The sequence below is a fragment of the Corvus kubaryi genome, unplaced genomic scaffold (genome assembly GCF_017639235.1).
Source record: "Corvus kubaryi isolate FWS band 111438036 unplaced genomic scaffold, C.kubaryi_AGA036_p1.0 67, whole genome shotgun sequence".
Taxonomy (NCBI): domain Eukaryota; kingdom Metazoa; phylum Chordata; class Aves; order Passeriformes; family Corvidae; genus Corvus; species Corvus kubaryi.
Window position 1 is genome coordinate 7,031,761 of NW_024582055.1, and position 27,582 is coordinate 7,059,342.

A 27,582-nucleotide genomic window follows, 5' to 3' on the forward strand; every position below is an offset into this window, starting at 1 on the left:
ATGAATTTTGTGAGGAGTGGTATTTAAACCATCAGATATTTATAAGTAGCAAAAAGTTTCTGAAGCTCAATAAGTTTACTGTCCTTTGTTGCAATCCCTTTTTAACAGATAAATTCGGAAATCCTAATCCCAATCTCTTCTGTACAAGTTTGTTACAACTGACATTTCTTTATTGATTTTGGTTGAGTTGCTTCTCACTGAACTGGGGACAGAAAAAACTTCATGGTTTGCATTTGAAGTCTGAATACACTGAGATTCAGCTCACAGCCACTAAATCTGGTTTGATAACCAGAGATAATTAGTGGCTTACATTGTAAAAATAGATTTAGTGAAATCAGCAACGTAAAAAATATTCACTAGAAATTTGCCTATTTTTCAGACAAAGTTTTTGTTTTGCTTGGAGGGTTTTTTTCGTTTCTTTGCTGGTTTGTTCTTTCCATAAGGGATAATCGATTTTGTAGGACCCATATAATGGATTTCTCTTAAATGCAATATAACTCAGTAATTCAAAGTTATATTGTATCCATTACTGGTTCAGATTTTGACAACTTTTTGCAGCTCCAAGTAATAATTTTAAATACAATTCTGGTGTCATTTTCTAAAGAGCACCTTCATTCTTTCAGGCAGGTGAAAGGTTAGTGCAGCCTGCCTGAACAGCAGATGGCCAGCAGCAAATCTTTTCCCTGCTCACATGATTATAAAGGGAGCACACTGCTATAAACCTGAGTTTGGTATTACTAATAATCATAACCTACTGATTGATTTATAAAGAGCCACCTGAATATTTGCAGAATTTTACATCAAAGAAATTTTTTATTTCCTATAAATGGATAGGAATTATTCTGAAAAAAGCATGATCCTGCAACATAGACCTTCCAAAACACCCAAAGTCAAATCCCAAATGTTCCTGGTTTCAATCAGTAAAAATTTTTATTTTTCAGTAATAACTACCATGAAACTGCCATTAGTTTTAACAGTTCTGATACTGATTTTCCTGGCATTTTAAATAAAACTGAAACATTGTCCTCTAGTTTTGCTTCTCTCGAGTAGCAGGATTAAAAACCGTATGATTGTACATGTGAAAAAATTATGTTCAACTCTCAGTCACACATCATCCTTTCTCAGGTTGCTGTTACGTTATGTAATATTAACATAGAATATCTCAAATTGTAAAGGACACATCGGGATCAAGTCCAACTCTGTGCTCCTCACAGGACTACCTAAAGTTAAGCAGCATGCCTGGAGCATTGTCCAGATGCTCCTTGAATTCTGACAGGCTTGACGCCTATTATATTATATTATATTATATTACATTTTAATGTAATTTGCATCAATGTATACTAGAGGCTGATCTCTAAGTCTGACATATTTGTCAAATATGGTATTAATATTCTTCTGATTCATTATAAGAAATGTTTTGCAGATGTTTCCCACAAAAATTTAAACGCAAAGTTACAGCTTCCAATAAAGCTTATTCTTAGCAGTTATGTCTATTATTTAAATTCATATTCTTCTAAAGCACCAAGTGCCCTGGCCTATTCTGTTTTCTTATGAATCTGTGGAACATTATATTACTTATAAAAAGTAATTAAATTCCTTTCAATCTTTCCATTCATGGTGGCTTAAAAGAAAAAGCTATAATCCACCTTACTGCTTTTGTTGCATGCTCAGTATTTACATTTTTGTGTAAAATCTCATTATTCAGACTGCTGATTGAATAACTTTGAAGTGTGTTTTGTCTCATTAGCAATGCTGCTCATTATGCAGGGTATGATGACTAATGGAAAGCCATTGCCTCACAGCTCTAGGTGATAGAGATTTTTTATTATGAGCTACTGTTCAGACATGAAATGATTACAGAGGTAATAATAAATAATTAAAAACTTAATTACAATTTCCTTTCAAGGATCATCACCAGTTTGCCCATATTTAGGTTTTTGTTATGCTGTTCAATGTGGGTGTTTCCTTCTACATGTACATCATTTCAAATGACAAATATTAATTCCAAAAATGATACATTTATATGAGTGACACAAAGTTAAGGGTGAGAAACCTCTGAGAAAGGTTTTGAAAATGCTGTGGTCCCTAACCCTCAGATCAACACAGGCCAATTACCTCAAAGTGGGAATCCTAACATTTAATCCTATTTTAATCCTAATAATGATTCATTTAATCCAAATAACGCTTGAGATAGCCTCAAGATACAGAAAACTTGCATTCCTACATTAAAAAATATGTTATTATTTTCTCTTTCTGCATTGAAAAATACATCACAACAAGGTGATCCACACAATAGTACTAATAAAGGAAAAACCTCAGCCCAAGCAGAAATATACACAGTTACACATGTTCAACAGAAATCATGTATATGATTCCTTCATACCAGATAAATAAGGAATCCAGTGGGGACATAATATAGGTGTATATATATATATATATATATATACATTCATGATTTGCTTTTCGTGAAAGGTCAACCATAACTTCCTTATCCATCAAGTTTGTAACAGAGTAAGAAAATAAGGATTTCCAGCTGGGTTTCATATCATGTTGTGCAGTACCCAGGGTTTCAGCTCTGTGAGTGAGAGCATTCAATTCTGCTAAAATATCTCTAATTTCCATCATCACAAACAGCTCCTTCTTACGAAAAGAGGTGAATTCAATCTTTTTTCGGTTGTTTGTTGCACAGTGAAATTTTTGATTATTAGCTACTTTACAAACAAAACATTTAGAAAATGTGCCATCCCTTTACAAATGCTTTTACAAGTCATGGTCCCTGGCAGAATTTGTCTACTTGTATTTTATGAAGTGCATTCTGAGCTAAAATGAAAACCAGTGTTAACTTGTCAAAGAAAAATGAAAGACATCCTGAAGAGCCACAGAGCTAAAAGGAGCCTATTTTTAATTTAAAGGAAGTACATATGTACCACACTTAAATCATTATCCTCATCAGGATGACAGGTGATGCCAGGATAATAAAAAAAGTCTCTGATTAGAAATCAAATTGCTATGACAGAATCTAAAGGCCACAAAGCCTTCCAATTCCCATCCTCTCTGTCCTCTGCGTATATTCTTCCTCTTCCTCCACAATAAACTGTCTATTCATTCAAATTCAAGGATACACTGCAGGCAAGAATCAGTAAAGATCAACATCAGAAAACAAACCAAACAAAAATAAGATATACAGTTGTCACTATAAAATTTTCTAGCCATAAAGTGAACCTCAGGAGAAGAAATCAACTGTACTGCTGAGAACACAGGAATGCCTTTTGTCAGCATTTGCTTCTGGTTTACCAAAATAATGAAGCGATAAGATATCCACTCTGTGTTACAGATCTCGATTCTAAATCAGGAAATACAATAATAACTTAAGACACACAGTGCAGATTCCCTTCTTAGTTGTAAAGGAGAACAGCCCTGCTACTATACTAGTACTAGAGCCAGAAAAGGAGCTACCCACGTATGTCCCATTTCCAGGAAGCAAAATGCAATTGCAGGGATATTCCAGTAGCAGCAAGTCCAAGCAAATGTGTCTCAAATTATTTTTCCTTGACTGTGTTGTTTATGATTTAACTACATCACAAGTATCAGTAAGTGTACTTTGAACAATCGTGACATTTAATTAACTAAAAATAACCATTGTTTACATGTAAATTAGATACTCATTGGAGAAATCATTTCTTTTGAAGTGGAATGATGTTATCCTTATCGATTTGACTAACAAACTTAACTCTTCATTATATTATTCCTTGCCATCTAAATTATCAGTAGGATTTGATATGACCACAGGACATAGATTGCTGCAGAAGCTTAATACAAAGACCACCTTCTTATTTAAACTGCTATAAGCGAAAATACTTCATCAGTTTCTCAGATTTTGCCTTCAGGAAACATAAATCTGGAAGTTCCAATGGGTTAGACAAGACTGAAAAGTATATTGGGCATCCTTGATCTAAGGGGGCTTTTCCACCTACATTGCAGAGTAGCTTTGCTTTTTAATTACATTTACAGCCCTTTGCAAATGTGTTTAAAGATTACTCATTTCCACAGTCTAGGGCTGGCGAAATGAAATTACAATAAACTGGAATTCTGTGCCCCACTGATCAATAGTGACAAAACCACAGACGTCCTTCTACTGCACACAAGTCCTTCTACTACTTGAACGCACCAAGGACAGTCGTGAGCACTCCGTCAGGCTGCAGCATTGGTTTAAATGACTGCCATGGTAGAATCTTTCTGCGTTCCTTTATTTTCCCAATACAGACTTCTGTAATGTCTGAAGCTAATTTGTCATAAAATAGTTGTTTTCTATCTCAGTGTGCCTTACAGTACCCTATTCTCGCCTGAGTACTTATACAAGTAATAACTTGAGGGGCAGAAGGTGGCAGAGATATTCCAATGCCTTCATTCTTTTCTGCCTGGGTGACATTTTTAGCCAGCAAAGCATGGTCTGTAACAGAGAGAAGGTTCTTATGAATTCAGTTCCATTGTACTCCACCTATTAAGCTCAGTTTCAGAGAATTCAACCTAATTTTTGAATATTCTCTCAAAAGCTCACAAAGCTCATGGTACAACTTTCTTCATTCCTCAGTTCTCAGAGTAATAAAACTCAGTGGTGTTTATTACCTTGCCTAGAGCTCCATGACTTTTTCTGGTTTGGTTGCTATGGGACTTTATATTTTAAAAGTTTTCATTGACTTGAGTGCAGATGTTGTACCGTTCCTGGCAATAGCACTCTACAGCCAAATATATATAGCTATAATGGTAATTTCAATAGCTAGGCTATTTTTGTGTTTTGTAATATTACTCTGCTATTAAACTTTTATAGCTGAAACTCCTAAATTAGTCTCTTCAGCATTTCTATACACCTTAGAAAAATGGCTCTTCACACTGTATTACCCGATACTGTCACCTATCAGAATGTGTCATTATTATTTCTGTTTGGTTCTGTTCTTTGTTGTTCTTTCTCTGTACATTTACCTATTCTACAGCTATACATCAAAATATTATTATTACCACCTCTCCTAATGTCTTAAATCTAGGCACACAGTCCAAAAATGCATCATGTTTGCTCTTTTCATGGCATGCCCATGCTCTTTTCTTCCCATGGTGGGATGGACATTAAGAGTTAATAACTTTTCCAGTTCTCTTTAACAGCCTAGAAATATGGATGATACAGATATGATTTATGTGAATTTGTTGACTGCTGACCAAAAATTAATTATTGCCTCTAATACATAGGACTTACAAATGAAGTGGAATTGAGGGAGGAATCCTGGTTGGACCTAAGGCCACTGCCCTTTTTGTTCAATTATTTGATTTCATTTTATACAGGATGTCTAAGAGTCAGGAACACAACATGGTGGCAGCTGAATCAGTGAAGTTTTTTTCAGCTAAGTGGGTTAATAGCATCTCTATTTTTTTCATTTCAAAAAATGAGGTTAAAACAATTCCATTTTGTAGCCAACCTGCAGCAAGAAGACCTTGTCAGGTAGCAGCAGAGATTCCTAGGCAACTAATTAAGATCCAGTGCCTTCCCACAAAGGTGTACTTGGCCACAGATGTGTCATTTTGCACACTGTTGGCTGCATTTATTTGCTATGACTTTGCAGCCCCTTATTAGAAAGACATTTTACTTTTCAAACAACATCCACTCTAAATAAGTGGAGAGCAGGTCTCTGAAACTTGGAATGTATCCCAGACAAAACACAATGCACAAAGCTGTAACTTGTTCAAGAAATGATACCAGAAGTTAGAATATGTTCCTGATGAAGCTGTAAACTTCAGCTGGTAGACTTCTCAAAATAAGGTTCAATCTTCCTGCTTAGTGATGAGTGGGGTGAATAGCACTTCCATCTGTTGTATTGTGCAGAAATAAAATAAATTTCAAAGAGGAAGCTCTTAACCTGTTTGTTTTTGCTGAAATGAAAATACCAATTCAGCAAGTCATATTTTGGAAACAAGTCTCCAGTAATCATAATATTTTTTCAGATGCCAGATGGCCTGGCCTGCTCCCCTGGTTTGTGCATCAGAATAACTAAATGCTTGTATTTCTTGATGTGCCCTTTTAGGGTAGACAATGAATATGTAAAATCATTAAAATTAGAAGATCTGAGATGAAACCTCAGACCTACCAGACCCAGGGACAAATCTGCCAGTGACTTCAGCACTGTTATATTTTCATCACAGCTACATCCCAGAGTTGAAAATATGTCTGTTTTATTTTGACAATGGCATTTCCAGACAGATAGACTGTTTCTTCAAATTATTGCTTCAACAGACAATCCTTAGGAGCTGAGAGTGCTCTAAGGAAGCATTTTATGACAGTAAGCAAAGGCACATTAGGAGTGGCAGAATCTAAATATTTTTTTGACTATTATTTTGAGTGACGTATTTTATAGTGCTTTTTTTTTTTTTAACCTGTAAACAGACATACTGCTTTCCTCATATTTACAGGTCAGTACCTATACAATATACAACTGATAACCTGTAAAAACCCAGGTGCTTTAAAAGCTTCCTGAAACGAAAGTTTCATTTCAAATGTTTCCCTTAACAATTTCTTGGAAATGAGTTATCATAACCCACTCACCTGAAAAAATGTGGTGTTTTGGATGTGTTTACAATTGTACACAGATTTCACCTTAAATTTTAAGTTCCCTAAAGACTGGTGCAAAGAAAATAAATGTGACCGTTTCATAGGCAGTTAGCAGAGTAAGAACAGATGTCTTTGGAAACTCCTCGCTGTCTGTTTACTATAGAATACTCTGGAAATTCCTAGACTTTAAGAATGAGAAAGTTAGTTACCTACATTACTTCGAAGGGTTCTTTCTTCAGGACTGTACCTTCACAAAACCAGTACATCTTTCTTCTTCTGAGAATTAATGTACTGACAGTAACCACTAAGTGGGTAAGAATTTATGGTGGTAGATTGCTGATGGGTACAATTACAGCCAAGCCCACCTTTCTGTAATGTTATTTCATTGACCTAAATGGATGCAGCTTTGCCCACCTTGTATATGACACAAAGAGGGTGTAGAAGTATTACTAGACCAGACTTGTCTTACCAATTATTCCTATCTGACAGGACATGTTTGGACTCACAGCATGTGACATGCACTAAAACCACAAAGACTTCCACCAGATTAGTGTTTCTAGTACAACATTAATCGTTATCCAGGGCACACATTTGAAAAACATACGCTTCTGACACCGCACTCATTCGAAACAACAAGCATTTTAATGCTGACTCCAAAGGGAATGGAATTTGGACTAATGAATTATACAATGAACTCCTGTCATTTTTGCCTATTCTTTCAGCTAATAAGGCAGTATTAGACAATGACTGTGCACATTTTCTTGTCGTGCTACACTCTTACCGTCTAGGTTGTCATGCTGATGTAGCATTGAAGATGAGCTGAAGAGTGACTGTTGATTATTTATAAAGAATTCTGTGGCTAACTTTGCTCTAAATTGGGCATGTAATGAATGCCTTACTGCAAAGCAGGGAAATAACACCTATTATAGGCTAGAAATGAATCATTGCAATGGCAAATCATTTTCTAAGCTGCAGTATTTTCTCTGTTATTGCTTGGCTTTAAACTTTAGTGAAAAGCAATTACTTTATTCTTTCTCTTTATTTTTATTGCTGGTGATTCTTATGCTAATTTTCCCCTCTATATTTGATTTGATCTTGAAAAGGCTTTTAGAATTTAAGATTAAATTGAATTGGTGATACTGCCCCACCATCTTCACCTCCTACCTTTCTTACCCTCAACCCCCACTCTGGGTTACGAAGAATCCTTAAGAAAATACATTGAGCAAAATCAAAGCTATTACATTTAAATTGTTTCTTGTTCTAAATAAATGAGACAAATCAACATCCTCTAGTCATCAGAATAATAAAAGTTTGGGGTTTTTTTATGTTAAGCTTATTATTAATTTAATCGTTCAAAGAAACAAAAGTTCCCTGCATTTGAAGTGTTACCTATTTGAATTTTTCCCCTTGAAGGATCACACGTCTCCTGCAATTAAGTGAAATGTATTCACTTGTGATACCTTTGTTGTTCTATGCCAGTGACTTAGGTCTCTATAAAACATGTAAATGTTTTCCTTGCAGGGAATTTAGTAAACAGAATGTGCTACTTTTCAGATGCATCAATAATCACTTCAAGTAAACAAAAAATAAAAATCTGACAACAAACAACTTACAGTTGTACCCATAAACCTAGAGGTAATTTTTCGATCATCCTTTTTTTCTTGGACTACAACATTTTAGAAAAAAATATATTTATTATCAAAAGTCACTGACAAGACACAGAACTAGTGAAGATTTATGATGTTGAACACTTACAGCAGAAATTAAGGACAGAGCTCTCCAAAGTCCCCTCTGATGTCAAAAGGGAGAGAAACTTTAAGTACAGATCTAGAAAATTATCTATATTGTGATCTTTGTATTATTTCTAGTCAGGTGAGATTAAACCTCAGCTTGCATTAAACCAAATTAATTCAGCACTAGTGTTCCTAGAAGAAAACTTCACAGTATGCCTACAATGACTGCCAAGGTGCTTTCAATTTCCTTACCTCAGGAAGATCAAATGATGCAGAACAAGAAATGGAAATGATACTTTCCCTAAAGTTGGATCAAACATAAAGGCAATATTTTCTAAACACCATAAAATGTTACAAGCAAGTAATGAAATACCTTCCTGTAGGCCTGGGGGCAATCTTTGGTGTAAGTAAACCTGAAAATGTGCTAAAAGAAATCCTTGAAAAAGGCTCCTTGTTTTTCTACCCTTCCCTGAACTCTGGCCTGGGACACCATGTTCTGTTTATGGCTGTAATGTCAGCAAACACTGAGCCTTCATTCAATTAATTTTGGAAAACTTAGAACAAAAAACAAATTCGGACTTCTTGCAGAAGCCTCAGGCAATTGTGCATGCATTATTTCAGAACAGATATTGCAGGTTAGCTGGAAAATTGCAGTAAAAATGATTGTCTCAGTCACAAAGGTGGCAGTGTCACATCTTTTCATTCTTCCCAAAGAAGATGAGGTGAATTGCAAATATAAAAGAAATCTGTTAAAATAATTTATCTAGAGAAGTCTAGGGACATAGGTAAGTCTTTAATTTTTTATGTCTTTGAAAGCTCAGAAAATACAGGTATAGCTAGGCAATAACCATGGTGAAAAAGTAGTATGCACTTCAAATTTCAAGAACTACTATTAAAAATCAGACACTATTTTTTCATTTCTATTAACAGAAATTTCTTTAAAACCTCACTGCTGGCTTTAAGATCAAATAAAACACATTGTGACTGCCAGTGAGCCAGGAGATGAGTGATTTAAATAGCTTTCCATCCTTACCATTGATTTAATAAAAAAGTAAGTTAACATCAAACAATCCTAGCAAATTTTCTGCAGCACTAATGATTCGATTGTGTTCTGATAAAAGGCTATATTTATTGCACAGTCCAGATCATTAGACATATAATTTTCCATAAAACTATTTTAAAATGTATACTTATTTACCTCTGAGTAATGTTGGGAACTTATTTAAATGCCGAAATAACTGAAGTACAGCAAAAGCACTTTTTAATATCCCAAATTTAGCTTTGTTCTTATGATTTGGATGGATGGGCATAGTTAATTTTAAATTTTTTTAATATCACACCCTTACTTTCAGGTTCTTTTTTCAAGAATTTGAATAGAAATGGTACAGTAATTCTTGTTGGCAGTTCACCACAGGATAAATGTGTGAACTGAGCACTTGTAGAAATCATCAGATTCTTGATGAATGGTTGTCACTGTGCTGTTCAGAAGTTTTTATGGAGTTTTACCTACCTCTTAATAGCTGAGATCACACCTGGGATAGGCCTGGTACATTCCAGTTACTGCATCTGTGGACAATAATAGTACGAGGATTTGGGGGTTTTTTGGTTTTTTATGGGGGTTTTTTGGTTTTGTTTATTTGTTGTTGTTGTTGTTGTTTTGTTTTTTGTGGGGTTTTTGTTTGGTTTTTTTTGTTTGTTTGGTTTTTTTTTTTTGTTTTGGTTTTGGTTTTTTTGTTTGTTTGTTTGGAGTTTTTGCTGTCATTTTTTAGACCAATGCAGACATTCAAGATGCAGATTGAGACGAGACGAAACCATGGAAATGTTTTTATTAGCTTTATGTTAGCTTGTTCTGACTAAACTGGAAGCACCAAAGCTGCAGCTAACTTTCTGAGATGAAATATCATCATCACGTATGGTTTAGGAGATCCTCATGACATAAAACCAGAAACTTCAATTTGAGTTGTTGCAAGCAGCTGAATTAATAGAATTCTGTAAGTGAAGGGGCTTATTTTGCATGTAACATTTTAGTTGCATTCAAAATCTAAAGGGCCATTATTAACATTTCATCCTGAAGAAGCAATTATTTCACCATAGATGAGTGAACAGATAGGAGAACAAGGTCCTTTCTAATTTGATTGCACATGATGTAATCTGTGATTACATTTTGTTCAGCAAGGCATTCAACCAGTCATTAATAAGAATTCCTACCTGTTTTTAGAGCCTCACTAAGAGTGCAGTCTCTCTGGTTTTCTAAATTTTAGAGGAACTTCACCTGTGCAAAATGAGAAGCGCTCTTGTGTCATTTCCAGTGGTGTGGAATTAAATTTAGACTCATAATTTGCATTTTATTGTAAGCTGAGCCTTTATTAAAATATACAGGATTAGAGGTGTGTACCTCTTACTAGTGATATCTGCAAAACAGAATCCTCTCTTTCCCTCTCCCTATCCCATAAGTCAAGAAGTCCCCCACAGTTAAGAGTCAGAGGTGAACAACTTTTGCTTTGCTGCACCAATGGTGTGTGCCAGCAAACATTCGCTGTGTGCTGTACATCCCTTTAGCTATTAAAATAAACAAAATCCTTTCCTGAATCAGCTTTCTGAAAAGACTCATTACTTTTTATTATGTTTTTGAGCAGATTTCCAGAAGGACTAGGAGAATATTCAGAATCATAGGGAAATAGTTGTTGACTACTGGCCAGTAAAATTGATTTTAAAAAGGGACATAATACATACTTCGTGGTTTTTAAACATATGACATCTAATCTTTAACACTTGGGCATGGTACATGAAATAACTAATTCCCAGCTTGCCTGGCCTTACAAATGAGTCATAGTTTTAGAAAACAGCAGAATCATTTACATCTGCGATTCTGACTTGATGTTTCTTAAAATCATTTATCCCTGTGAATTAAGCAGTGGTGCCTAATGTATTGACAAATGTATTGAATCCACACAGAGGTACTGAAACCCTATGTTTAAAGTTACAGCAAAGTAGGCACTGTAGCAGGTAAGGAGTTAATGTGCAAAATATTAATAGCCCTGAAGTTTCTTTCTGTCAACAACATGTAGGCTGTCCTTTTGAAACCTTTCAGTTGTAAATAGCAGTTCTGACAGGAAGGGTAATGCAGCCTAGGCATCATGTGCTGTCTCTTCCGCGGACTTGAAGCCTTTGAAGGCTAGAGGCTGTACAAAGAGAACCGGGAGAGATTACAGGAGAATTTTTCAAAGGCATAAAGAGTTCTGAGGGACCTAGCTCCTATTCAAAATCAATGAGTGCTGGACACCTAATTAGCAAGGGTACTTTGAAAATCTCCCACTCCTTCTCCTTTATGCAAGTTCCTTGCTATAGAAATTGTACTGAAATAGAAATCTAATTGGGAAACACTGTGACCAGAAAACCACTGTGACCAGAGGTGAGGAAGTGGATTAACTGCATATATCAAGACAAAAACTTCTTCTCAGGCATGTTTATTGCACTTGCTGGTTGAAATCAAAATCAAAATCTTCACCAGTGGGCAAACTCTTTTGTTTTTCTCCTTGAATTTCAAGATTTGGACTCTGAAGATATCTTGTCTTTATGTGTTATTTTTCAGCAATATTACTTTGCTTTCTGTTATGTTGATATTAGTGTTGCTTTCATAAAATAATATAAAGGCCCCTATCTGTGTTTAGAGGGCAGGACATACTCAGCTTGTCTGTGCTATTCCTGATAAAAGCATTCTTTGATGGCCAGAGGTTGTATCTGATTTCACGTTACAAGGTAGCAGCTGCAAGCAAGTGGATGATCATTGCTTTCCCACCACCCTCCCTACTCTCTCAGGTTTGAACCAAGAACAAGAAATGACTGGCAAGCCACTAAATTGCATGTCCATTACCTTCCAAAATGTAAACTCGAGTGCTAGCTCAAACCAGTATGACGTGGGAGCTGAAAGCTGGGAACAGGAGAATGGAGAACCCAAAGAGAGTTTGGTGAGACCTGTTGTGTGCGTGTCTGCATTATTGTATTACCTACATTCATAAACCAATCCTCTTCAGAGTTTTAGATGTGACTGGCCTTGGAACAGTCATTTTTTCATTTTCATTATTATTTTCCTAACCATTATCCTGTGATATTTCATACATGACATTCCAGTGGATTGTTACAAAACAATACATATTGTGTGGCACCTAAGTAAGCCTGGACCACTACAGTAATTAATTTCAGTTTAAATTCTTACACTTCTTCTCATTTTCAAGTCAGGTACTCCCTTACTGAGGCTCTGACTTCTGAAGTGACTTATATGGCTGGTGAGAGAAGATCTTTGTATAACCACCTACAGTTGCAGAAAGTATTTTATTTACCTTGTTTCTTCATCTCCCGATAAATGAGGATCAGCAGGGTCACCTGACAGTAAGGAAGCTTACCAAAACATTATATCATTTTTACATATGCTTTGAGAAAGGACTCAATTTTCTCCCTCAGGGAGTTGAAATTAAAGAGAAGTGAAAATAGATAAAGCACACGGACTACAGAAAGGTTATTAATTAAGAGTTTACTAATGTTTATGTGCAAATGGAGTATTTCAAAAAAGAAGCAGGAATGGTCGCTCTCATGCAAATTATTAGAGAACTAAGGTTGTTTTAATGAGAAGGACAAGGGCCACAGAGACATGCATGGCTCCATAGCAGAAGAAGTTTTTACTAGCAGCTACTGACAGACATGCTGGTAGCTGAGCAGAGATTGGCCTTTATATCTCCTTGGCAATAGGTATTTCTTTTGCCAGAAATAATTTTGGTCTTTCATCCAAGAGAAATTTTACTTCTTTCCCTTAAATATCATTCTGCTTTTTGTCATTCTGCCAGCTGATTCAAAGTCTCTGGCTTAGTGCCTTGATATGACACATTTTCGACTTGCCAAAAAAGAAAAATTTTATATAAAGCCATTCTGGCAAATATCTATTATCATCAAGCAAGAAAATCAAGGTCCCACTTGACATATACATCTGATTTTAATCAAAGTATTAAGACTGATATTGATAAATGGGCCAGGAATTGCTCAAACGGTGACTAATGCTACACTGCCTGTGTAATAATTAGCTTAATGACAAGAACTACTGCGATGCAGCATGCCAATTTTCCCTTTGCATTTGCAAAAAGTAGATAATATTTGAACTTCTTTGAAATAACTGTATGCTTTAAAATACTTTTTGTTTACATTCCATACAATTCTTTCTCTCATCACTCAAAAATTGTGCAACACTTCATTAGGATGTCTTTCGTAAGGGGACTCATCCTGGAAGCTATTCTTTTCATCCAGCTAGAACTTCTCCTTGTTTTAAGTCAGGGTTTTCTCATAGAAAAATATAAAAAGATAAAAATATTTGGACCATAATCCAGCACAAATTTATTAATTTCTTTCACTTAGAATGTATTTTCACACCATGAGTCACAGTACCAATGATAATCTTGCATCTTTCAATGCATGCAACTAACTGTACACTATGAAACAGGTAAGTATGTCAAAGTTGTCTCACCTTGTAGATGCAATTTTTTTTTTTTTAAGAATAATTGAAATTAAGAGAGCCCTGGCTTGCCAATAAAGAGCTTTTCATTTTTAACAGAAGAATTCAATATGTGAAATTTGGAGGGAAGTGCTTGCAGATCTCAGCATTTCCAACAAAAGCATAGTTCTGATACATGAAAGTCTCACACTTTGGAAGGTGCCTACTACTGAGTGTGATTATCCCAGCAATGCCTCATCATCACAAAGCCTTCAGGGCAGGTTTCAATAACTTGTTTGTCTTACACAGGACAGCAGAGTTTTGATCAGTGAATTCAGTTAGGAATTACTTGCCATGGTGATACACAGCTAGGTTTCATTTACCATCATTTTATTACAGCCTCTGCAGCTAGATTCCTTTTATTATAGTTTTGTATGCTGTCACATTTTGCCTTGTAAGCTGGGGGGTAGATGAATATATTCCCCACAATCCATTAATATAGTGAAACTTCTGTTTCTCCCACTTCACATTAGTGAGGGAAAAGAAATCTGGCATGTGCACTCTCTGCAAGACAATAGATTTTTAATGGGTCTAATTCAAGAGTATTTCTTGCCAGGAAGGAAAAAAAGGAAAAAATTGCACTGTTTTGTAAAAGTTCTGTTTCTTAAAAAAATTCTGTACAAGAACTGAACCATTAAAACAGCAAACACATGAAAAGTATATCCAAAAGAACAGGGGATGAGATCTGGATCCATTTTTACTTACACCAAGTGTTTACTTAGCCAAGGCACTTAAGCAGCTGCCATTAGATAGAAACATCTATCAGACTAACGCAGGCAAAGTTCCCTGTTTTGCACAGTGCTTGCCATGAGATGTTTAGCTTTAGAGAGGGGGAAGAGGTAGTATCTGTCACTTCTTTAAACTGAGATGGTTTGAGGAGCTGCACCAGGCTACTGTACAGCCCAATTTTTCAGAACATGTCAGAGGGCAAATCTGAATTTCATAATGTTAGTGATTGGCTCTGAACCATAAAAATGCTTAGACTATTAAGAACTATGAACTTGCAGCTGAGGCAAGCAAAAAGAATTTTCTATATTTCCTTTTCTATACTTACATTTGGATTTTGATGTTCCGAGGAAAACAAAACACTGTTCTCTAGTATGTCATGCACAGAGACAACAATTTGGGACTTGAATTCTTATAAATAGTTTGTCTTGTCGTCATCACTCTTACTGAAAGCAGTACTTACAGGAGCTAAACCAGGAGGCTTTCCAGGAGTCTTTTCAATCCATTAATTTACCTTTGTGATGGGAGGCTGTGGTCTAGGTCCAACATGGCAGGTCAGTGTGGCACCTATGGAAAAATAAGAGAAATACACTGAGAACAATAATTCTCTGCAAATGGCAATCCTTAGAGAGAAGACAATGCTTCATCTGTGAAATAATAAGCAAATCAACACATTTAATACATGTGGAAATGTGTAAGAGTAATATAAACAAAAAAGGCCATGGTAGAGCAAACACACTGCCCCTAAGGTGAAGGCTTTATCTGAGATAAAACATTTATACTGTACTCTGCACTCCTTCCAAATAAATAAAGAAAGATAAACTCAGACACCCTGCACTTTTCAGGTCTTAATACCAAACCTACTGAAGTTCATGAGTCACTGATTTTAACTGGTTTTGAATGAGACCCTTAAGGAGAAAAAACTGTATCCATGAGAATATTCCCTACTATTCAAGCAGTTTGAACATGTGCCTTGACAGAGTGTAACCCAACCAATTACCCATGCAACCTTGTATGTGAATAATTATCAGTTTATGTTGTCCCTGCTCTGACCTCCAATAATTACACTGTCAGCAAGCAGACCTCATCAGTCACTTGCCAACCTTATCTGCAGATTGGGGAATAAGAGTTTTGTTTACCTCTCCTTGAGTTACTGGAGAACTACAGAGAACATCTGCAGCATGATTTAAAGTGTAGCTTGTAGTTCTCAAACTCCACTGTTTAGGTAGTGCGAAGCAAAAAGTTGAACAGTTGAACAGGAGGTATCTTTGGCACCCTGAATATTTCTCCTTCAAGTATTCCTGTCATTCTCAATTGTTAACACAGACCTACTTAAACACAGAGCTATTTAAATACTTTTAAATGTTACTTGCTGTAGCTCTTCTCTCTGTTAGCTTTTGGCAATATAGGAAAGGACAGGAGAGCAAAGGTCTGGAGAACTTTGATCCCTTCAAACACTACAGGTTTGAAACACCACATGAACCATCTGATACAGTCCCTTCAGTAATCGTCTCCTCTGATTGTTTACTTGCCAGAATATTATATTCAGCCTTACATTTTATATTTCACACTGTCATAACAGAGAGCAATTTTTTATTTGTGCTTGGCCTGTAAAAGTATATAGAGACCATATTGTTTGATATTATTTTCTCCTCATATTTCATTGAAATCTCAGCTGCCAGCTTCCTAGCACTGAGTGCATTACTTTTGAAGTGCAGTGTACCTTCTAACAATCTCTTATTTCAAAGCTTACATTTCCAGTCATAACTCAAATCTGCTTTTCTCCCTATGGTGCTCTTCCTCTGCAGATTATGGGAGTTGAGTTCTGTTAGAGGATTAAAGCATTAACAGTATTTACTTACATCTGCATTGATTTAATTTTTGGGCAGCTTTACTGAGAATACAGTAAAATTCCTTTTCATTGAAAGGAAGGCTCACAGAATGAACTTTGAAGGGCTGTAGAGTTATTTGGCACTGTTATCCCTAATCTGTGTGATGCAGGAAGGTTTCCACTTTCATATTTCTACAAGTAAAATTACTTAAAAGTATTACTTCCCATTTTGGGATTTTAGGACCTAAGTTCATCCTGATCAGCATTTCCCAGTAACAAGAACCCATCTGAGAAAATGTCAAGGTGAATCACAATACACAAAGGAGGGGCAACTTCCCACAGATAAGAATTTAAAATCACAAGTCTCCTGTGAATCCCAGAAATCATGGCTCTCCTAGAAAATATTACTAATTAGTTTCCCTTGATTTTGCTTTTCCTTACAACAAATTCCCAGGTAAATAACTCATTGACGTGTCAGATTTGATACATCAAGTCTATCAGCACCACTCATGTGACACAGAAATTTGTAAGAAGTATTTACTTGAGAACTTCAAGAATAAAGGGAAAACTTTCAGTTTAACCATCTCAGCAATACCCCGTGACTTTTCGTGGCTTTGCTGTCTTCAGTGAGCCTCAGAGGAATATTAAAACAACACTGGGTATTTCTGGTAGGCCAAAGGAACTTCTTATTTCTGCTAAGGATATAATTGCTTGCATAGAAAATGAAGGTCAATAAAAATCACTACAGAGGTCAATAAAAATCACTTTATTAGTTTGGTAAGACTCCATAGTCTCGATCTGGTTTTCTTAACATTTAATACTACAACACTGAATTTTATTTTTTTTTCCTCTAGTCTGTTTGCAAGCTTAGCTGTTTAAAAACTGGTATTAAAGAAATTACTAAATTTCCAGAGATTCCTATCAGGGCTCAAAAAGGAAGCACAGACAGTATTTTCTCTCCATCACAAGCTGTATTTGTCTTCCTATCCAGGATGTTATCCAGAACAAAGAAGTGCAGTCAGAAAGGGAAGGAAGTACAGCAACTCCATACTAAAGGAGAACTACAATGCAAAATGAGGAAAAGGCAACAGATGGAGACAACTGCTGTTACAGACCCATTATACTGCCTCCCCTACTCTAAAGGAGTATTTATTGCCCACCTGCTGGCTAAAAAGGTGAACATTTCCTTTAGAACCTAAAATGAAGAACAAAAAAGGGAAAAATAAATTTTAAATGGGTTTTTCCCAGTGCTTAGAAACCAAAATGAAGCACAGACTGAAGTTTATTTTTTTCTTCCTTCCTTTTATTTCTACTTTTTCCAATGAGAAGCCAAAATGGAACTACCTGGCTTTGCCCGCTAGAGTTATCACACACCCATCATTTTAAGGGAAATAACTCATTTCAGTCATTACAGGAGCAAAGGAATGAATGAACCAATCTTTCTCAAAGCAACACTGACAAACATATTGTTGACTTAAAACCTTATTTTCAGTATAAAATTCAGTCTGAAGAAACCTAGTTTATGAAGACAAACTCCTGAAACACAAATCCATTATTTGAATCTTTACTCCAGAAGTCTGAAGCCTGGCTGAATTTGTACCTACTTTGATATCAGCCCAGCAGCCTCTGGTTTTGTACTTCCAAGGCTGGTAAGGAAAGGCCAAGGTGTGGAAGAAAACTGCTACAGAGTTTAATTAGTGACTTCATGAACTGCAACTGCTTAGCACTTATGCATATTAATATTCTTCAATGTCTCATTGACTGTTCTGGAGAGGATAAAGCACCACAGGCTTTATCCTGTGATACCAGAAAATGGTTTCTCTGCTCAAAACCTGGAAATATCCAAGGAAAGGTCTTATCAAAGTTCTTGGAACACTTCACTGTAGTGGTTTTGGTTCAAAATATTCATTACTTACTTATTTTCCTTCTGTGAGATAAGAATTAGGAGAAAAGCAAAGCAGGCACAAACCTTAAACAGTTGCAGTACAATGAAAGAGCTTTATTGCTAATAAAATTAAAAGTAAAGAGAAAATAACAAAACAAAAGTAAAGCAAATCCCCCCCCCCCCCCCCAGCACTTCTCGCCTTTTACCCAGCTCACACAAGGACGACAGACCATGGGATGTTAGTCAGTGTTCCAGTTCTTGAAAAGTCTCTCTCTTATGCTTAAGGGAAAAAGGGTTTTCCTTCAGTTCCACGTGGTTCCCAAACTGCTACTAACAGCAGACACGCCCAGAAACAAACAATCTGCTGTGTGTAGAACATCTCTCCCATGAAAAATTGATCACAGTTCCTTCACACTGCCAAACATGGGCCATCACATGGGTTTATTAATCTTTTTAAGGATAAGTTATTCTGGCCTGCACACAAAGGCTTTTCTTCGCCACAAGTCTCTAACAGCCTCTTACTACTTCTATATAGCCTGGCATAGGCACTCTTCACAATCTTCACAGGCCACACGAGGATTCTCCATCCCCCCATGTTCTTCAAATGGATTAAAGAGACAAACAGTTTGTGGTATTACAGTTTCTTACCACGGCATGCAAGAAGGTTTCTTTTAAGCTGCGCGCCAGAATCGCGGCACCGCCCTCTTTTCTCCCGTCGCCATGCTCAGCTCCGTCCCACGTGACTCACTTCTCTTTCTCTCTGACTCTGACGCCGCCATGTTGAAGGGTGTTCTGTTCAGGCTTTACGGTGGGGAAAGCCTCGCTCCCTCTGTGCTGCTGGCTGCGTGGTGTCCTCTTCAGTTCAGCACGAAGTGTGCTGGCTGCAGACAGGAGGCTCCGCCGGCTCCGCATGGAGAGAAGGACCCGCCTGTCCCAGAAGCCGCGCTGGATGGGTTTAGCTGTGAGCAGTCCATGGCTGGGTTTAGCTGTGTGACAGTCCATGGCTGGGTTTAGCTGTGAGCAGTCCATGGCTGGTTTTAGCTGTGAGCAGTCCATGGCTGGGTTTAGCTGTGAGCAGTCCATGGCTGGGTTTAGCTGCCTGCGGCTCTGGGACAGTCCCCCCGCAGCGACCCAGGGTCCGTGCCGCAGCGTTGGGAAAGGGGGAAAGGGGCAGTGGCCCCGGCCCGGCGGGGCCGGGAGGCTCGGAGCCCCCCCCCCCCACCTTCCCGCAGGCGAGCTCCGACAAAAAGGGTTAAGTCCCGCCTTTCTGTGCGGTTTAAATATGTAAATTGTGAGAAGCGTAATTGGTCTTAAAGACTGTCCATCAACTCAGGGTCAACCCAATACATTCACCTCACCTAAGTAACCTGTGATTTGGAGGGAATTCTACTCAGACTGAGCTACTGATACTCTGATACTGATGTTGATACTGAACTTCAGAATATCAGAGCTACTCAGACTGGAAGGAAAATCAAGAGCTTCAGAGACCTGCATCAGTCCTTGAAAGAAAGCAAGAATTCCACTTTTTCTACTGAGAATACCATCTAAAGACTGAAAAACTGTCCAAAAAGGAATGAAGACTTAAAACCAGTTGAAAATAATATTCTGATTTCCAAGCCTCTGTGAGACTTCTGCATGACTACATTTCAGGAATCTTTTTTGAAAGTCATTTTTTGGCTACAAGATCTTGTAGTACCCTCAGTCTCACACAATATTAGTTATTTAAATAGCGTCTCAACAAACAGATCCTGCTCTACCTGCCACTAAAATGCAAGCTCATGCAGAATAAGCTTCTCAACTGCTCATCCTGGCCTTTCAGATATAAAACATAAGACAAATGGAGAACATAAAAACAATTCCAGCATAACACGAAGGAACAGATTTCTTAAAATATTTTTGTATCTATAAAATGCATGCACTTCTGTAAAGTGACACAATAACATCTACAGTAAAAAATTAAACAGTTGCTCATGCTAATTAGATGAGAGTGATATAAAACCAAACAGGTTTGGTTTTTTCCTTTTAAATTCACCCAGAGGTCTACCATAGCATGTAAGAAATTATTTGCAGAAATAGCAGATATTTCAAATGGTTAGTCTGTTATTACAGTTGAAAGAGCAATAATCTTTGCTAGATCATTTTCAAGACACCAATAAAGCTGCATTAGGAATATTTCAAAATACAATATTGGTACACAGTCAGTTTTATAACGAGCATTTTTGCCATTTGCATCATTACCATCATGTGCAACTGCTAACACTGCTTGTTCACAAATTAATATAAAATTGGCTATTTGCTTCCAGCTAACTACCCAAATAATGTGATGAACATGGATCATCATTGGATGTGAAAGATATTTAAAAATATTTTGATAATTCCTACTCATCCACAAAAATGGATTTACATCTCTAGAGAATATATTTCATTGTATCAGGTTCAGAAATCATGGAAACATGGTTATCCTTATAAAATCATTCTCTGTAAATGATGGAAAGATAAGGATTTGAAAATGTCTCCAAACTATTAGTAGCTTCTTCTGTAATTTTGAGAATATCTTGATGTGCAACTGAGTTGTAATTTTTGGAACTATATCAGAATAAGCAAGATAAAATCAGAACAAAATAAGCAAGATAAGATTAGAAAGACATTTTTAGGCTGAATATTATTTAGGCTTTTTTTCCATTACTTGAAAAATAAGCAAAAGAAACTTATCATGTATGTACTTAGGTTCATGAAAAAGCAATTTAACTGGAGAATAAACCTCAGTAAGGAATCAAAGAAAATTTATCAACATGAAAATTCAGATCTAAAAATTTAGCACACTAGAAAGCAGAAACAGAGATTCCATTAAGTGGCAAATACTGTTCTGCAACTGACTGATTTCATATTCCTATTTCAAGAAATGAATTTATCCTATTCCAAATCTGGCCACTCGTGCTGGAACAAGTACTGATTTCTCTGAAAACTACAACTGTTAGCGAGCACTGAATGCTGGCAAGAGATTTTTCTTTATGATCAACGTTGCAAATAAACTCAGGGGAGTGTGTGCATACTTATATGAGGAAATACTGAAATGTTCTTTCCTAAAGCCAAGTTGTTGTAATACATCAGCATTGAGAATTAATTTATTGATTTCTATGTCAGATACAGAATCTTGAGAAATATTTACTGGAGATGAATAAACTTTGAAATCAAATTTAGTTTTCCATGACCCCCGTTAAAGTGAGAGTTAATTTCAATAATTCATTAAAGGATTGATTCACTGATAATTTTAACATAGCTTGAGAATATCTATCTACCTGAAAGTTGCCATGTTAGTATACTATATAACTTTAAAAAAAATTAATCTATGCCTTACTGTCTTTTGAGTTTTAGAGGAAAAGGTGAGTTTTCTAATGTATGTCAGCCAACTGGTCCTTCTCATAGCTGATTCTCCTCTTGGCAAGGGCTGGTATCAGGGGAACAGGACTGTAAACATGCAGAGCATTAGACACAGACAAACCAAAGCTCAATCACTCCACCAATAGTTCCAGTACGCCTTTTACAGTTCAGGTACCACATAGTATAATTTCTTGCCTGTCAAGTCCTTACTGAAGAGAATAGGAAGGAAGAATAGGCTTCTCACTTATCCAAGTGATGGATTATCCTGTGTTGTCTACAATACCTGCTACATCTTTCCTTCTATCTATTTTGAGGTGCCATAAATGCCCCTGCTAAGTCCTGTGATCCACTGTTAAGGTCTACATAGGGCATAAAGAAAGAAGGATGATGATTTCCTTGATGGAAGCTGATCATCTACCTCCAAGCAAACTGTGATGCTAGTAGTGAAGAAATTTCTTCTTGCTCCCATGCCCTTAATAGGCAATTAGCTTTTACTCCATAAAATTATAGCATATTCCTTATTTCAGTTTACATAACTTCAAGTGTTAATTATTGATTATAACATTGCCATTTTAAAAATTCCACATAACTATTTCCTACTATAAGCTTCTGCATCTCTGATTTAAACAGATGGACGTTGAGCTATGGAGCACCCTATTTATTTTTAGATGTTGTAGCTTTATTTTTGAAAATTTCAGTCTTGTGTTTAAGGATAAAATACGCGTATCTATGTCTGTATCAGTATCGATGGCATAAGAACAGCAGGTTAGCATTTAGCTAACAGAGAGATATTTTCTCAAGTCCCACCATAGTGAAGTCTGGAAAATGCAAATACACTGCTGCTCTGAATTGTCTCTGATAAAATTCCCAAATCATAGAACATTATCTGAGCACATCAGAGTGTTCTGCAGCTCTTTTAAGTCCTGTCTCTACACAAATATTTTCAACTGGCAGCTACCATACAGAGCAGAACACAGAGTCTCACAGTGTGATCTAAGTTGACAGGGATATTTGCATGCCACTGTGCTTGGATTTTTATATGGAAAGGGATAGCAGGAACCTCCTCTCTGAAGTCAGCAAACCCAGACCAATTTACAGCAGACAGGAGCTGGTTCTCAACATACTCAGCTGCTCCTTTACCTGGTTTATTTGTCAAAGACTCAATAACTCTATCTGCTGAAAATGGAAGTGCACGTCTAAGCATAACAGAACAACTCGAACATTTACTACAGCTGAGATGCCAGATTCAGCAAGATCCACATTCAGAGTAAGATGTTTGTTAATGAAATACCTGGGCATATGGCTAATTTATGCTTCTCAAGCAACTCCTGTAGCCCAGCTACTGTGACTGTCATAAAATATATAGTTGTGCAATTCATCTGGCTAGATTAAAATCACGAGCTCATAGTGCATCAAAGACAGCTTTATACTCAGACTGTGGGTCTGCACAGCAAAGATAGAAAATGTAATTTCACTATTATTTAATTGAATAAAGGAGAAAGAAAAACAAGTGGAGCTGTTATAAGGGTATCTATCCCACTTGACTCAGAGAACTGTGTTGATAAGTCATATTCAGTGCTAAGCACATCAGAACTTGGTAAGAATCAATGCGGCTGACTGGCATCCCAACAGGCAGATTAATCTGTGTGAGCTCTCTTGTTTAATAGACATAGCCCAACCCTCTGTAAAATACTATCTTTCATAGTATAAGACACCTAAGCAATTTTTATAATTAAAAGTATTTTGATAATCTGTTCCTCAGCTAGAAGGACCTACAGTCAAAATGTCAACTTTAATCTTATTTTGGTAGCAGGCACCTTCTTAAGAAGGATTCTACCTACACTTATACAGCACTAAATTTGTTTTTGCTAAAGAGGTAGGGAGATTATATTGATCACAAAAGCGACTAAATGATTTTTTGTTACAGGTCTTCAGTTTATCTCTGAAATGTAATTCAGTGGACACATACATGCCAGTAATGAGCATGAGCAATCACAATCCACAGAACACTGGAGAAGATGAATATTTACAGGGAGTGAAGAAAGCCAAATAAACCTTAGCTCAGCCCCACAGGGTCATTGGTAAAATATTTTATGGGAGTATCTCACTGTAGCAACTTTAAGAGCATCTACTGCGGGTGTTCCCCTGGCGTAGCTGTGTTTGTGTCATCATTTTTATCTTGGAATTTTCTTGCAGCTCTTTTCAGCTGCTCTCCACAGTTGATGAGTGTTACTAAAGAGTGTCTATGATCTGTCCTGAAGGTAATGGCTCATCAAACCCACACAACCCAGCAGAAAAATATGGCCAAATGAGGTGGCCTCTGTAAGCTTGGGCAGAGCTGGAGCATGGATATGAGCAAATGACACTAACAGACTGCTGGCTATTCTCAGATGCCACTCTGTAACACCTTTGCCCTTTCTCTCACTGGAGACAAAGGGTTCACTGCAGAGGGTGGAAATAAATGAAAATTTGCATGTTATGATACAAAAATCTCCAGATTCTCTAAGCAGCGCTCATATATTTTGCATTATAATGACAGAAAATTTGTATCCTAGAGTTCAGGAGCCGTGGGAGCCCTAGGCAGAGGCAACTCACTCCATCAGCGACACTAATAACATCTGTCGATGTCAGGAAGAGTTGCAAAAGATCTTGCTGAAAATCTGAAGGGCATTAACACTTGTTAGTGGTAGAAATTTGAGCTCTGTGACAGTGGGACAGTACAATATATTCTATCCAGTCAATCCATCTGAATGCGGGTGTTTCTCAAAGTATATTTCCCCTGTTCCAAAAAAGAAGAAAGAAAAAAAAGTTCATAGACTTTCAAGATTGTGGCTTCAAATGAAAGAGTGTGGATTAGAATGCAGTCATTTTGGGATAAACTGCCCAGAATTACAGATTTTGGGAACAACCTGCCTGCTCAGTGACATTGGTATTCTTGTCAGCTTCTCTGCCAATAGCAGCAGTATCTCTGACATGAATACCAATGAAGCAGTAGGGACTGCTTCATTACATGTTTTGGTGGTTTGGAAGCAGAATTCTACCTGCTCTCAGTTAAGAGGAAAATTTGAAATGACAACTTTAAGCAGATCTAGACCAAAATAGAAATTAATAAAAACCTAAATTTGCTGTGAAACTGTAATCCTGTTCCTTCGATTGGCTTTATTTATCACATCAATAAGATCCATGGGAACAGCAAGAACAAATTTTCATATCATCCTGTCGTAGGTCTGGGTAGATTTGCAAGTTTCCAAGTCATGTTCTTGTCCCCATGCTGAACAAAACAGAGTTTATCAGTGTCAACGGGAAGTCACATTGAGAAGCAAAAGAAAAGAAACCAGTAAGCTATACCTACTCCTGAAATTTGAGGTCTCTGCATCAATGTTTGTGTAACATGCCATACTTACAAAGTAAACAAACTGTTTTCTTGTTTTGAATCAGATTATGCTTGGCTTTTGCTCTTAATTAGTATAAGTGGTTGATAAATATAAAGATAGCATTCACTAAGCCTGTAAGGGAAAGATTTCAGGAGAGACTCCTGTAATTGTTACACACTGATATTGCAGAGTACGTCCCACACACACTTGTGCAATAAATTAGGAAATTTAGTCTGCCATTTCTCTGGATCAGTGGAACACTGCTCTCTCATTGAATTTTGGCATGTGGAGAATATCACCACTAATTATTACCATGCAGACACATATTTCACTTCAGACCCTCTGCAACTTTCCAAACCTACATAGCTTTTCCACCAGATCACCACGAGGTGTATGCCTCACTTAAGAAATGTCTCCTCAAAGAATTTCAAATTCTGCTCCCAGAATGCTGAACAGCTTTAATTTAAATAACTTTACCATAGCATTTTCATCGTGTGTTTCCAGGTAATGGAATGGCTGAAAATTCATAGAGCACTGACACTGCTCCCAGGGTCTGGAGACAAGGCTTTGCCACTGGGTCAGCACACAACCTGCACGAAGACCTGGAGCAGTGGGGAAAAGCTCCTCAGTCACAGCCCATCAAATCCTGCAAGGACAGGTAGCCTCACTTCCACCCAGGGCTTCAGTCACAGCAAAGAACTTGAGGAAACTCCAAAAATTGCTTTGAAAAACATACCCTTAAAGGTTAAAAGAATCTAAAATGTAGGATTTACAAACGTGTTATTTATGTTATGGTACTTTCATTTATTGCATCAATAATTTTGCCCTCAGAGACAGATGGGAGCATCTCAAAGGCAGATGATTGCCTTTAAAAGGAATCCTGATGTCCTATTTGTAGCAGGTAGAATTTCATCATAAAAATATCAATTTTCTCATGTTGCCTCAAGCCTAAATAGCCAATACCATCTTAAATAAAATATTTACAGATGGATAAACTCTATAACCACTGGCTTTTGTAAACTGCACAAATCTGAATCTCTGGAAATTTGTTAAGAGGCCAGTACTGATGCAAGCACTTCAAGTTCGTATGATCAAGAAAAAAAATTTTAAATCATGGTTTAGTATTATGTACAGGTTTGGATTAAAAAAAAATAAAATTATTATTATTTTGTTAACTAGCTGGTCTTTTATAGAATTATCATAGCACATAAGAATAAACATTTAAGTGGCTATCAATATCTAGGAGTCTACTCTCCTATTGAGTTACTTAAAAGCCATGTAGATGTGGCACTTGGGGACACAGTTTAGTGGTGGGCTTGGTGGTGCAGGGTCAACGCACTCAATAATCTTAAATTGATTATTTTACAGGTCTTTTCAAATGTAAATGATTCCATGATCTGGTACGTGGCTGAAATATTAACTTACTCATCACTGGAAATACCCCCTAAAGATTGTTACTTATTTAATAGACCACCCCTCCCTTTCTTCTGAAGCTCTTTATCCAGTGTTCATTGTGCTCTTCTAACACAGTAATCTCTGTGAATATATACCCTATACACAATATATGTTTATACACAGTATTTCAGAGATCAACAGAGGATTTGGCATGGAATAAAAAATACATAAAACCTATAATTTAAAATAGAAAAGTTATTCATTAACTACTTGAACAAAAAAAAGAAAACACATTGTTGGAACAAATTTATCATATGTGAGTTTTAGGTAGGTTTTACACCTTTTTTTGGGTCCTTTGTCTTTATTCCAGGGAGAAGAAATTCAATATACAATTTCAGTTTTATTACCTTTGTACTAGTCCCATCAAACAAATCTAGCTATCTGAAGGTCTTTCTCTGTTTTTTATAAGATCGTTCTTCAAATGAAACTTTCTTTTCATTTCAGTGTAACATATCCTGTTTTAATAAAGAACTTTGCTTCCTATTGAGAGCATTTTGACAAAATAATATGGTTGCTTTTGTTCGCCATTTAATTTGCCAGTGGATCGATAGAGTTAGACATAACTACTTCTAGTATTAAAACTCACAAATTCCAGGGGAACTGGAGGTTAAATCGTAAACAAAATATTTCATTGGCATTGATCTGAAAAGCAGACTGACAGTATTGCTAAAAAATCATCAGCTTGCAATTATAAATCTCCCCAAACTGACAAGAGATGGATTTCATTATTTTGCTTCAAAAGGGTCATTCCTTTAAGGCTGCAAGAGTTTATCAATTTATAAAAGATTAAATGAACCATATTTTCCTTTAGTTCCTGTCACAACTCTTTTTTGTGATTACCCAGGCTAGATCAAGTTATGAGAGTGACTGATTATTTTACTCTCTATTTTAGGCAACCTCAAATTTACAGAATTTATGACCCATGCTAGATCATTTGTGATATAAAGATTACAGGTAACCTGAACTTACTTAATGTACTGTGATACCCTGCCAAGAGTACAGCAACTCATAATGCCACAAGTCTATGAAAAAATACACGAGTTTCATCCTCCTTTTGGGCAAT

At 36.7% G+C, this 27,582-nt stretch overlaps 1 long non-coding RNA gene across 1 annotated transcript in view; it reads right to left on the bottom strand.

Annotated features, from left to right (window-relative positions):
- LOC121674259 overlaps window positions 1–15,155 on the bottom strand; it is a 41,857-nt gene extending 26,702 nt beyond the window's left edge. The window contains exons 1-2 of the long non-coding RNA XR_006019507.1: window positions 15,057–15,155; window positions 9,839–9,894 (exon numbers count right to left, since the gene is read on the bottom strand). This is a non-coding gene — a long non-coding RNA (uncharacterized LOC121674259). The remainder of the gene's footprint in view (window positions 1–9,838; window positions 9,895–15,056) is intronic.
- Between the last annotated feature and the right edge of the window lie 12,427 nt (window positions 15,156–27,582).